The 14,362-nt window shown below is 38.8% G+C and overlaps 1 long non-coding RNA gene across 1 annotated transcript in view; it reads right to left on the reverse strand.

The window, feature by feature from the left end:
* The window catches only part of LOC114674738 (uncharacterized), a 56,192-nt gene extending 46,328 nt beyond the window's left edge, over positions 1-9,864 (reverse strand). Inside the window, exons 1-3 of the long non-coding RNA XR_003725849.2 lie at positions 9,417-9,864; positions 7,588-7,683; positions 4,448-4,591 (exon numbers count right to left, since the gene is read on the reverse strand). This is a non-coding gene — a long non-coding RNA (uncharacterized LOC114674738). The remainder of the gene's footprint in view (positions 1-4,447; positions 4,592-7,587; positions 7,684-9,416) is intronic.
* Between the last annotated feature and the right edge of the window lie 4,498 nt (positions 9,865-14,362).

Below are 14,362 nucleotides of genomic sequence, written 5' to 3' on the forward strand. Positions count from 1 at the left end.
ATATTTACCTAGTTCCTGCCAAGTTCTGGGCACTGTTCTAAGTCTTGGGGATAAAAGAATATTAAATAGGATATTTAATTGAATAGAATCATTTAACTGAATAGAATTATTTAATATTTAACTTAATATAATTCAGTTGTATTTATTTACTATATCAGTTATAATTAATATTTAACTGAAATAATTGATATGTAATTGAATATAATATTTAAGTGAATAGAATTATTTTAATTGTGCACACACACATTTACACATACATGTCTTTATATATACCTCTATATTTGTAAAAATTGTATATAACTTAATGTGCATGCGTATATACATAGTACATATAAATATATATATAACAGGCATGTATGCATAGATATAGGAATATGTGCAAATATTGGTGCATATATTTATAAACTAACACAATACATACATAAACACAATGTGTGTAGATAATTGGAATGTCATAAACAGTAGTAAAATTGAGTATCTTTTCATTTATTTAATAAACAGCTGGAGTTCTTCTTTTGTAAATTGCCTGTTTAATTCCTTTACCAATTTTGCCATTGGTTTAAATACGACAGAAAAGAAAGTTTTAAATTTTTTAGTCACAGGACGCTTACACGCAAACACACGTACAAAAAATCATCTTCAACTACTCTATGAGGTCAAATGCTAACTGAGTGAGGAAAGTAGAAGAGGGGGCCAGAATGTTTCTCCATTATGCAATGAATCCCAAGTAATTCTAGACGTTCTCCATCAACTTGGGAGCAAGAAGTATGGGTTATCAGGCTTACCAGGTATCATCAACTGGAGCTTTTTATGAAAAAGTAACAGAGAAGAACAATTGTTATGTATGAGGATAATCACTAGACTTCAAGGAGTTCAGCATCCTCTGGGAGAACAAATAAAGAGATGAGCACTCCTCCCTTCCTCCCCACCAACCCCACCAAGAGATCTGAGATGATGGCAAAACTCTATTAGGGGACAGGCCTTGGCTATAAGCATAACATTTTTTGGCCTCTTTGTGTATGCCTCTGCTCTCTAAGCAGGAGAGTTGGCCTTTTTTGGCTTGGCAGGATGGCTCCCAGTGTTTCTTCATTTCCCTCCTTGCTCTAAGGCAATGGGGTCCAGACTTTTGCTGTGTATGAGATCCCCCAGCAAGCACAAATGCTGTTATAAGATATCTCCTCAAATTAGCCTATTTTATGAGTTGTGATGCTGCTATCAAAGGGAGCCCAGGTTCTATGGCTCCGGAACAAGGTGAATCGACCTGAGCCATCTTCTGAGGGGCAGGGACAGGAACAGGAGACAATGGGCACAAGCCCTTCACTGGGCCCTGAAAGTTATCCTCAACGGAAGCCCCACCCAACAACTTCCTGTGCCCGGACTTCTGGCAGCCGTTGGCTCTGTCCTTCCTCGCCAACAACAGGCTTTTACACCTGGATATCACCTTTGTCATATTAGCATCAAGTCTTTGCCCAGAGATCCCGGAATAACTCAGAGAAGTCAGGGAAGCCCAATTTGGGGTTAGGGCCTGTTCAATCTCTCCGCTGAACCGACGTTTCTAAACCGAAAGACCTCACGGGACGGACGCTGTAATGGCGTACGGCATTTTAAAACTATTTCCTCACGATGGCAGTAGTGCTCCAGATATACCAACACGTACTGCTCCTTAGTCCTTCTCCCGCCCTTTCTGTCCAAAAAAACGCCAGCAAGAAAAGGACGCCAGGAAATATGGCAGCCTTACTTTTGCCTAGTTTGGGACAATCTGATCACGCTGCTGTACTTTTGCTTTTGGTTTCCATTTGAAACGAAACTGAGGCCTTCTCTTTTTAAGAACTACATTTCCAATAGGTTTAGCCTTCACAGTTGTGTTCTCGCTCACTCAGCATTACATCTCCAGTATTTTCCCAAGTTACCAACTTCTGCTTCTGGATTCAAGACTCAAGAATCCAGGCCTAAGCAGAAAAAGAAAATGCTAGAAACTCAAGGCCGGGAGGTTCTCTCTAAGTACCAAACCACATGTCCTTGCCTGGCTCATCTATCTGTAAGGCTCCCAAGGAATTCTATATTTTCAGGATAGAGATCTAAGTCTTACGTGTTGACTTGTTGGTAACCATTTGGCTGGAGTCTTAAGAGAAGTGCCCAAATGGCTCTCATTCCAAGGATTTTGTCTTGTGATTTCATTTACCATTCGAAGACACTTTCCAATGCCATTAAATGGTCTCCAATTGCTTCCTACCACTTCACTGGGTATGTAGGGGTGTGTGCGTGTGTATGTGTGTGTGTGTGTGTGTGTGTATTTATCTTTGTATCTGTATTTACCATTTATCTCTTAGAGATAAGCCTTAAAATCACTTCCTCATTAATAATTAAGACATGATGTTTGCCAAGGATTCAGAAATAACCATGCACTGATAAAGAGTAAAGCACTATCATAAAACTGATTAAGACCACTGATAATTTTTTAGATCATGTCCTCCTACTCCTTTCAATACACACAGAGTTTTATATTTATGTTCATATGTGACAATAAATTTATATTAAAATTGGTTGTTTGTACATGATGGTTTGCCTAGGAGATTGCCACTCCTGATTCTAAGACAGTTTGGCCACATTATATAAAATTTTTGTCTTCATATTTAGTAATGAAAGCATTGCAGAAAAATGTTTCTTGGCTGGGCGCGGTGGCTCACGCCTGTAATCCTAGCGCTTTGGGAGGCCGAGGCGGGCGGATTACCTGAGGTTGCGAGTTCAAGACCAGCCTGGCCAACATGGTGAAATCCCGTCTCTACTAAAAATACAAAAAATTAGCTGGATGCAGTGGCGCCCAGCTGTAATCCCAGCTACTCTGGAGGCTGAGGCAGAAGAATCGCTTGAACCTGGAGGCGGAAGTTGGGGTGATCTGAGATCACGCCGCTGCACTCCAGCCTGGGCTACAGAACGAGACTTCGTCTCAAAAAACAAACAAAAATGTTTCTTATTGCTCCATTTATTATATAGTTTAAATATGGCATATATAACATATAATATTGCTATATATATATAACACATAATATTGCTATACATATATATGCACATTTATTTCACCTTAATTATAACTTGACTTATACTGGGCATAGTTTTCTACAAAGTCTTCTGCAACAACTTACATAAATTGCATGTTTCCGTATATCAACATCTATTTTCCCTAGCTGGAAATTTCTTTATACTTTATTCTACAAGGAAGTTTCTCTTCGAAGGAATTATAAAGGTAACATCTGCTGTTGGAAATCTGCTCATATTTTGAGAAATTACAAAGCCAAAAATAAATGGTATCTCAATGAAAACTAGAAGAAATGACTTTTAAAATGTCTTTGCCATACATTCTCATATCTTCCCTATCCACATATAATGTATATTTTTTAACCTAAAATCCCAGTTACCTTGTATGTCAGACATGCTTTTCTCACTTATGACAGTTTGAGGTATTTGGAAACATCATTAACTACTCCTTGGAATAGGCAATATTTTTAAGGTTGCTTCTTAAATTTTTGCATTTCCTAAAATTAAGCATACATGTTTACAAAATAACCAGATACATTAGCCTTGTACAAAGAAGTGCAGTGAGGCCACAGGTAATGCCCACTGACGCGGATAAGGATTTTTAAAATATGGGTGTCCTGAATACACCTGTTTTCTGTGATCAGTTAAAGATATAAATATATTAGGTTTCAAATAGCCAACAAATCAAGTTTTCACCAATAATTTCTTTTGCACATATTTGTTCTGGGTTGACTCTCAAATTACAAATATATCATCAGCTTCTTGAAAAATCTCTTAGAATACGCAATATATGAAGAACAAATGGAAACACTTTATCACAAATCCCACTTTTTTGAGGCATCCACTATTAGCAGCTTGATGAGTATATTGGTTTAAACATTAAAAAATGATATATAACTGTTCAATAATAACTGATGCTATTTAATGAAATAAATTTAGTCTATATCTCATCAATATACTCCCCACATTCCTCAGCACAATGCTAGACACACACACACACACACACACACACACACACACACACACACACACACACTTTTCCATTTCTTTTCTTCAAATCCATCCTCACTGGTCCCACTACACATAGAATTTGGTGCCCTGAATTCTCAACTCAACTCTAGACCATGAGTACTCTCCAATAGCATTAACTTTTCTTGAGGAACAAGATAGTTTTTTATGGCTAAATCTCATAGCATTCTTTTACTGTTGATCAAACCGTAAGAATCATATGCATCTGGGAAAAAATCAGTAAGTGGAACAAATATATAGCAGTAAAGAAATGATATTCTTAAGAAGTTTAATTGATATTCCATTGATGTTTGTTATATTGCATTCTGCTCTTTTTAATATATAATTGTACATTGTGGGCACATGTGGACAGGTTGTCAGGATTTGGTGAGTTTTTACTTACATGATACATGAGGAATATCCTTGCATGATACATGAGGAATATCCTTGCAGCTTGAGTTGCTTCTTTCTATCATAGTTTTCTCAGGTCTCACATCACATGAGTCTCATCATATGTCATTAAATGTGCTTCAGAAAGCTGGATTTTCTGTTAAGTAAAATTTGGAAATAGAATTCAGAATAGAGCCTTTAAATCTTGCATGTGTGTAGAAGTGTGTGTGTATGTTTTAAAGAAAAATACATCTTGTAATATGTTCTTTTCCTAATTATATATTGAGATGGTGCTGGTTTCTTGAATTTTTTAAAAACTTGCAAATGTAAGCTTTTCTCCTTTTCAACATTTCAAGGCTTTGGACAAGTGTAAGTTAAAACGTGAAGGCAAGTCATTAGAAACATCACTGCAGAAAATTACACACTGTTAGTTGCTTGACTGGGGAACTTTCCAGATAACTTCCTTTCTGCCTATTTACTTTTCTGAACCAATATGTTTATGTGTTCAACTTGAATTAATAATGTATGTAATTAAGAGAGAAAGAAAAACTTCATTTTTCTTTTCAATTTCCTTGTTGTTAGCCAACCAGAATGGTTTGATCCCGTTACAACATTTTGCATTTTCTTGCCTAAATCAGAGGTGTGGTCACCTCCCCTATTGAGGACTTGGCGAATGGATTTCAATCTTTCCAAAGGCTTAAAAAGACTACCTACTATAGCTGAACTTAACTGTAGTTGAACTTGGACAATGGATGTTTTGCCCCCTCCCCACCGCCATCCTTGCAAAAGAAATCTCAGCTGTCCTCTTTGTCCTCTCCTTTCTACTTTCCTGTGGGAGTTTGACTGTGCGATCACTTTCAAGAGGTAGTCTCTGGACAAAGGGTATGCTCATGTGAAAGGTTAAATGATTTGGCCAATTGACCTTCAAAGAGGTGAACCAATTAACAGTGCTTCTCACTTGGTAGGAGCTTGTCCAATTCTACAAATCATTACACAAACATTGACATCAATGGATTCCTTTTCAAAGGCTTGCTAGGGGTTATGATAAAGATTTAAGGCCATAATGGAAGAATACAGTGAACTGCAATTTACTTCTGTACTGGTGAATTTGAGACTCTGTGATAACAGAGGTGCCTTATTCCTTTGCCATCTTTCCTGCTGAGTGGTTTTCTTTTTAACTTCATTTTGAAACAGCTTTTGATCTGAGATGAGTGTCAATGATTGAGCGGTATTGAGAGTTGGCAATAGTTATAATCTCCCATTACTGGTCACAGTGTCATGTTTGAATTCCTGGAACTCAGCAAGGTGCTGCTGCTTTAGGCCTTTATCCACTCTCTGACCAGATAGTCTCTTAATGTAAACCAAAATGTGTGGGAATACAAAATTCCTGACCCTGAGGAATTCTACGGCTGGGGCTACCTCTCTGTCACTCACAATTGTAAGTTCAGATATGGTGCACTGACTCCATACATCTGGCTTTCCTAGTCTAGCATATGGTCAAGTCAAACTATGACTCAACAGCTGGCAGCCTAACCCATCTGATGCAGGGTTTCTCTCAGTCACCTGCTTAGCTGAAGTAGGCTGAAAAGGTCAGAGGTCACCTTACACTTTCATAGGGTATTTGAGACCATTGAGACATGCTTTCTCAAATGTTTTCAAACCCTTCTTGGCTCATGTCAACCTATAACATCCTCAAGGACAGCTAGACCAAGACATGAATAGTAGGAGAGTCATTTTCCCCAGGGACCCTATGGTCTTTGTAGTAGTTGCTAAATACTTCCTAATAGATGTTATAGCTCCACCCTGGGCAGGTTGAATTCAGATGGTGACCATATATTACAGCAGTACCCAAGAATAACATTTCTTCCTCTTCTGTAAGTGGTCAGCCACTGAATCCATCATTGATACACAAGAAAACTCTCATGTGCAGTCAATCTTAAGAACTTTTTGCCTTTTCTTGCTATGCTATGGGCAAGTGTCCTGAGGGTCCTGATGTGCTCAGCTTTCCAAAGGAGGGTGTCCTTAGAGGCCTTACAAGGAATCTTCATTAGAAAAAGGCTAAGAAGCAGGCACAAAGAACAATATTTGCTAATCTGAATGAACAGTTAGGTCCCAAGTCTCAATGGCCTCATCTTCCTCAGGGGAAGGCCAACAGCTAAAGAACTCATTTCTGTTCCCTTAATAGAGCTAAGAGTATGTCTCTCTAAATAGGGAAGCCTTCACATTGGGCCCTAGAAAAAGTGCTGCAAAGCCACCATAGCTGTTACCTCCTGGCTTCAGAAAATACTTCCAGGTCTGCTGGTTGTGTATATCTGCACTCCTGTTGATGTTCAATGATTTATTGGCTTGCCCAAGTGACACACACTACCTTCTCCTCAGGTCTTCCTTGCTCTAAGCAATAGGGGCACCAGACTTTTAGGTATCCTTGAGACCCCTAGAAAGCACGCTGGCTGCTGTTAGACATCATCTGGAATGAGATGTTTCATCTGTACCCTAACATTGCTGACACCTTGTGCCAACCCCCACCTCATTGTTCAAGGGGCACAGCCAGAGGATATGTGGCCAGAAGTCCCCCCAGATAGGATCCGAGCCATTTGTTTTAGCCCCACCCTCACTGGGTAGATATCTAAGCCCCAATACTTCCTATACTCCACCTGCCTAGCAGCTGTCCCCTCAGTCCTTCCCCCGACCCTCCACTTATCAGCTTCTCCCCCAGGATCCTGCCTTTGTCCAGAGCTCCTGGAAGCCTTCAGATTTAAAGTGAAGGGGACGTACTTAGGGCTAGGGTCCGCTCAACCTCACAAAAGGCCCAACATTTCTCAGTTGCTAAAATTTGGGGGAACTCTAACAACTTTGGGTTTATGTTTTGTCAAACTACATCCTCTTGATGGCAGTATTGCTCTGGAAAAGCTGATTAGCCCTGCCTGCGCACCCCACCCCCAAAGCCCTTCTCTTCTCACCCATTCAGTCTGAAAAAGCCACCAAGACAAAGGAGACAGGAAACAAAGTTGCCTTGCTATTGGCCCTGTCTGGGGGAAATCTGCTCATTCGAATTCACTTTTGCTCCTGGTTTCCCTCTAAACTCAGACTGAAGCCTATACCACCCAGTTTCATCAGCCATACTTTGTGTAAAGAATCCCATTTCCACTCTACCTTAGCTTTGTAGGTCTGCTCTTCTTCATTCAACCTTGATCCCCAACATTTTCCCAAGTTATCTGCTTCAGTGGGAAATTCCTTAGGGACCTAGGGCTAAGAAAGTGAAGAAAATAATGGAAATAACAGCCTGGAGAAGAGCAAATCTAGGCACCAGGCCATGTGACTTGTTTCACTGCCAGGTTCCCTGTGAGTCCTCCATTTTCTGACCTGGGCACTAGGTCTTGTGTATTGAGTTGGGAGCAGCCATGTTAGAACCCTAATAGGAGGGTCCAGATAGATCTTAAGGCTGAATTCCATACAATGTCCCTCTTGGGGTGACACACACACTCCAAACTTACAAAATTCCAGTAGAAAGGAACATGATTTTGTCTTACGGTTCCATCATTCAACATTAGAACACAAGCAAGTTCCCACGCACATCATTATTTGACTTTTAATGGCTTCCTATGACTTTATTATGTATGTGTGTGCCACTGCTTAAGCCTTAGGAATCAGTCTTACGGTGTTTTCTCATAAGTAATTAAGACATGGTGCTTGTAAAGAATTTAGAAAATAACTATGTGCTGATCAAGAACAAAAGCACTGTCATAAAATCTTGTGTTAAACACTAATAGCCTTTTGCATATTTACTCCCATTATTTCAACACACACACAGGTCTGTATTTATGGTAATACACTACAATAAACTTATATTTAAATTAAATTTATATATGCATCATGTTTTAGATGCAAACTTTTCACTGTTGGTTCCTGGGTAACTGAAATTGTCATGAAATATTTGCAAGACCTGGATTTTAGATAATAAAACATTTGCAATGAGCTTCTTGATTGACTAATTCATTAAAGAATATTAGCTTCTCAATTTTTAAAAAATTTATACACAGGACGTAATACCTATAATACCACCACTCAAGTATCTTAATTTTGATACCTGCTTCACCTAATCATTACTATGCTGACTATAAATGTGTGTGTATATATATATACACACACTAACATTGGAAGAGGCACTACGTGCTTATGCCTCAGAACATTAGGGTTTCTTTTGTTTATATTTTTCAAAACTTATACCAAAATTTTATCTTAAAATTTTATGTAAAATCTGTAAAGTTGAAACGCATACTCACTCTAACACTGACCATGATTATACATATATATGCATAATGCATATATATGTATATGCATAATGCATATATATGTATATGCATTAGATAGATAGGTCCAAGTTACCTAGTTACAGGCCTAGAGAGAAAAAAAATGGTTGCACCTATTATATATATATATATATTTACTTCTCTTTATTTATTTATTTTTATTCAACCCCTGGGAGCATGGACTATTCTTCTCTTTAAAGATAATTGAATGCAAACTGGATATAGTTTTGCACAAAGTCTTCAACACTACCTTATACCATTTGCATACATGAATAACAATGTATATTTTTGAGTGCTTGGATTTTTTTTCTATCTTACTCTAGAAGACCTTTCTATTTCAAGAAATTACAAAAGTTACACCCACTGCTGGCACCGTTTAGATTTTAAGAAATTATAAAATAGAAAGTAAATGGTACTTCAATCACAACAATAAATAGCCACTTAAAAATATCCTCGCCATACATTCTTATATCTTCACTTTGCACAAATAGTATATACTTTAAGAATATGTTCAAATTCTCTTGTACTTTGAATGCTAAAACAAGTTTTCCTCATTTGTAACTTGAATGCTTTTCAAATCTCATTAAGTATTCTTCAGAATAATGACAGGTTTTAAAATCTTGCCACCTGTTTTTGCATTTCTAGAAACAATCATGCTCCTTTACAATGTACCTGCTATAACAGCCATGTATGGAGAAGTGAAGCGAAGTCGCAGGTAATGCCACCTCCAGCAGATAAGAACTTTTAAAATGTGGGTTCATCTTCAATCCTCTTCACTCGATTTTGGTTCTCATCTGTTTGTGCGTGGTCAGCTCTCCTAGCAAAAGTGCTAACCCTTCTTGGTTTGGCGGGCTGGTTCCATTTCTCTTCAAGGTCCTCCTAGCTGCAAGCAATTTGGTTGCACCTGAGACCTCCAGCAAGCACATGGCATCCTTCTATAAGCAACCTGGTATTTTCTGGTTCTCTGCACTGACTCTGCTACCACAAAGGTCCTAGGCCCCAGAGCCTGAAGGCACCACGTGTCGGCCTTTCCCAGACTCTCAGGGGCGGGGAGAGAGACAAATACCCACAAGCCCAGTACTTCGTTGGTTGGTGGCTTCCTCCAGTCCCGCCCATACTGGGAGAATACCAAGACTCCACCCTACAACTTCCTGGGCCTGGACTTCCTGGCAGAGACAGACTTAGTCTTCCCTCCCCGCGGGCCATTTCCTACACCTGGACCTCAGTCTGTCCAGAGCTTCAGGTAGGCCTCAGGAGGTGGAACTAAGATCCAGCTCACGGTCCGAGCCTGCTCAGCCTCTGACAGAATGGACCTTTCCAATTTAAGTCCTCTAAGGGATGGGGCTTTTTCCAAAAATTTCCTCACGATGGCAGTGTTGCTCCTGGAATTCCATCCAACACTGCCCCAAGCCCTCTTCTCCCGCCCGTCCGGTGTGAAAAAAAGATGTGACCAACATACTAAGGCACCAGGAAATATGGCTGACTTGAGAAACTTGCTCACAGTATTGTGATTCTGCTTTTGGTTTTCATCTGAAATCAAACTGGCGCCTAAACCTACATTCTCATCAGGGGTCTTTTCAGTTCAAGAACTCAATTTCCACTTACCTAGTCTTCACAGTTCTGCTTTTTCTTCACCCAGCTTTTTCTCATGGTACTAAATTATCTTGGTGTATCAGGGGTCAAACCTCAGGGATCCAGGCCTAGAGGGAAAAGCAAATGGTTGCATCTAAGGGCTTGGAGAAGACCAAATCCAGGCACCTGTACATGTTGTTCTTTCCTGACTCACTTCCCAGGTTTCCTGGGAGTCCTACTCCATTTCTGGCCTAGGCACTAGGCCTGTGTGTTGAGGGAGAAGCAGTTGTCTGGAACCCTAAGGTAAGCGTCCAGATGATTCTCAAGACTGTGTGCTATGCAGTGCCCATTTGGAGGGATACACAAACTCAAATATATATAAATTCCAGTCAGAGGAGACTGATACAATCTCATGGTCAAAATAATTTAAGATCGGAACACAGGCATGTTCCTATGTTATTATATGACTGTCAATGGTTTCCTGTGACTTTAGTGTGTATGTGCTTATCACTTAGGGGTCAATCTTATAGTATTTTATCTTAAGTAATTAAGATGTGGTGCTTGCAAAGGATTTGCAAAGGATTCAGAAAAGAACCATGTGCTGACCAAGAGTAAAGCACTGTCATAAACAGTACCTATTAGAAATACTGATAAACATCTGGATTATGTTTTGTAAACTAAAAAATATCTGAGACAGGTCTCAACAGTTTTAGAAATTTATTTTGCCAGTTTAAGCACATGCATGCCTGGGAGGTAGGTCCATGTTTCTTCAAAGATGATTTTGAGGGCTTCAGTATTTAAAGGGGAAAGGGCAAATACGGAGAAAAGGGGAAGAAATTTTGAAAAGGTGCGGGTAGATAAGAGGCACAGGGTAGCATTCTTTTGAGTCTTTGATCAGCCCTTCGTAAGTGAGATGAGGGTAGAGGAATAGTCACGTACACATTCATCTAGCTCAGTGAATCTGCATTTTTTATGTAGGATAAAATAAACACAGGGCAGAGGAAGCAATCAGATACGTATTTGTCTCAAGTGGGCAGAAGGAAGATTTTGAGTTCTGTCCTTTGTTCCATACCTGTGAGGATAAGCCAACATTTACATTGTCAGGGTGAAATTCAACAGAACGGTTTTACGGTAAAAATCTTGAGGCTCACAAGGAATTGCCTGATGGGCAAATTGTGAGGGAGATATGGCATTTTATGTTTTTGTTTTGTCCAATCATTGTAGTCATCTTCTTTAGGAATAAAATGGGAGGCAGGTTTGCCTGACGCAGTTCCCAGCTTGACTTTTCCCTTTGGCTTAGTGATTTTGGGGTCCTGAGATTTATTTTCCTTTCATAGTTTCAACATAAACATGCAAACTCACATACTCACGCACTAATTTCAATATATACACACAAACATTTAGATTTCGTGTCATACACAATAGTAAGTTTACATTAAAATGAGGTTTGTTTGTATGTTACGGTTTGGAGTATATTTTCATTTTTGTTTCCTGGGCAGTTTGTCACTATCATAAAAAATTTGCAACACCTATATTTATATTAAATGAAACATTGACCAAGAGCTTCTTGATTGCCACATTCAATAACAATATGGTCTCTGAAAACATGTTCACTTCATAAAACACTTATTTAACAATTGGAAATTTAATTCCTATGATGTCTCCTCTCAGGTATCATGATTTGAAGAGCTTCTAATCTTTATTATGCTGACATGCATATACTCTAAAACAAATATTGAATCACAAGTATAACATGCGTGCATCAGAAAATACAGGGTATTCCTTCCTTCTCAAAATTTTAACCTACAAGTAAATCTAAAATTTCATCTTATTTTATTTCTTTATTATTATTTTTAGAGACTGGGTCTGGCAAGTCTATGCAATCATGGCTCACTGTAGCCTTGACCTCCAGGCTCAAGCAATCCTCCCACCTCAGCCTCTGGAGTAGCTGGGACCACAGGCACACACCACGGCACCCAGCTAATTTTTCCTTTTTTATATTTTGTTGTAGAGAAGGGGTCTCCTTATGTTGCCCAGACTGATCTCTAACTTGTAGGCTCAATTAATCTTCCTACTCCAGCCTCCCAGAGTGCTGGGATTATAGGCATGAACCACAGCACCTGGCCTAATCTTATTTTACTACTAAAAAAAATTAACAACAGATTGCATTACTGTATAAATAAAGTCTGTGTCCTCCTCTCAAAGGTTCAAGGTGAATGCATTAGCATATTTTTATATTCATCTATAATCTTTTCTTAATGTTTCCCTTTATATGTATTTATTTCCTAAAAATTAAGTCTTGCAAATTTTTCATAATGGCAAATTGCCAAGAAAACAGAAGTGAAAATATGATCTGAATCATGATATATGAATAAATCCCATATTAATGTAAACTTATATATGAAGCTAAATATCAAAGTTTCTATGTGTATACATATATACATGTACACATATACATACACATACAAATACACATGAATATACAGACAGAGTGAAATTTAAGTGCATTGTTACTACAACAATCATGATTTAAAATATACACTTTTTAGGGAGACTGAGGCAAGAGAATTGTTTGAACCTGGGAGGCAGAGGTTACAGTGAGCCAAGATCGCACCACTTCACTCCAGCCCTGGAGACAGAGTGAGACTCCATCTCAAAAAATATATATACTTTTTAAACATAAGTACACATATAGATGGATAAGGAGTCATACCTCATTTAATGACAGGGATACATTCCGAGAAGTGCGTTGTTAGGTGATTTCATCATTGTGCAAACATCGTAGTGTACTTACACAAATCTAGATAGTATAGACTACTATACTCCTAGGTTGCGTAATATAGCCCATTGCTCCTAGGTTACAAAGTGGTATAGCATGTTGTTATACTGAATACTGTAGGCAATAGTAACCATGGTAAGTATTTGTGTATCTAAACAACAGGTACAATAAAAATACGATATTATAATATTATGGCATAACCATCATATATGCAGTCAGTCATTGACCTAAAGATCGTTATACGGGGCATGACTGTATACTAATGTGTATGCTTATTTATCTTTAAACATAATTGAATGAATACCGAAGGTAGTTTTGAACAGAACCATCATCATTATCTCATACAATTTACGTGTTCCCATATACATATAGGTACTTAGAGAACTTGAAATCTCTTTATTCTACCCTGGAAAGAGCCTTGTTATCTAGAAAATTTAAAAAGCAATAGTTGCTGTTGGCAAACTGTTCAGATATTGAAAAATCATGAAGCCAAAAATAAATGATAGTTCAATCCCTACAAGAAAAAGACTTTTAAAATGTCATTCTCCCAGCCTGGGCAACATGGTGAAACCTGTCTCTCCAAAAAGTACAAAAATTATCCTGGCAAGGTGGAGTGTGTTTGTAGTCCCAGCTACTTGGGAAACTGAGGTGGGAGGATCCCCTGAGCCCAGGGAGGTCGAGACTTCACTGAGCCAAGATCATGCCATGGCACTCCAGCCAGGGCGAGAGAGTGGGACTCTGTCTCCAAAATAAATAAATGAGGCCGGGCACGGTACTCACGCCTGTAATCCCAGCACTTTGGGAGGCTGAAGTGGGCAGATCACGAGGTCAGGAGTTGAAGACCAGCCTCACCAACATGGTGAAACCCCGTCTCTACTAAAAATTCAAAAATTAGCCGGGCGTGGTGGCACATGCCTGTAATCCCAGATACTCAGAAGGGTGAGGCAGGAGAATCCCTTGAATTCGGGAGGCAGACGTTGCAGTGAGCCAAGATTGTGCCACTGCACTCCAGCCTGGGCAACAGAGCAAGACTCCATCTCAAAAATAAATAAATAAATAATAAATAAATAAATAAATAAAATTTCATTCTCATTTCCTACTTATGTACATATAATAACATTAAAAATCATATTCAAATTCCTTTGTACCTTTAGTGTTCAAATACATTTTCTGTACATATTGTAGCTAGAGTACTTACCAAACTTCATTAAATATTCTTTGAAATACTGATTGTATTTTAGAGAGTAGCATCTTTTGGGATTTCACA

The sequence above is a fragment of the Macaca mulatta genome, chromosome X (genome assembly GCF_049350105.2).
Source record: "Macaca mulatta isolate MMU2019108-1 chromosome X, T2T-MMU8v2.0, whole genome shotgun sequence".
Classification (NCBI taxonomy): domain Eukaryota; kingdom Metazoa; phylum Chordata; class Mammalia; order Primates; family Cercopithecidae; genus Macaca; species Macaca mulatta.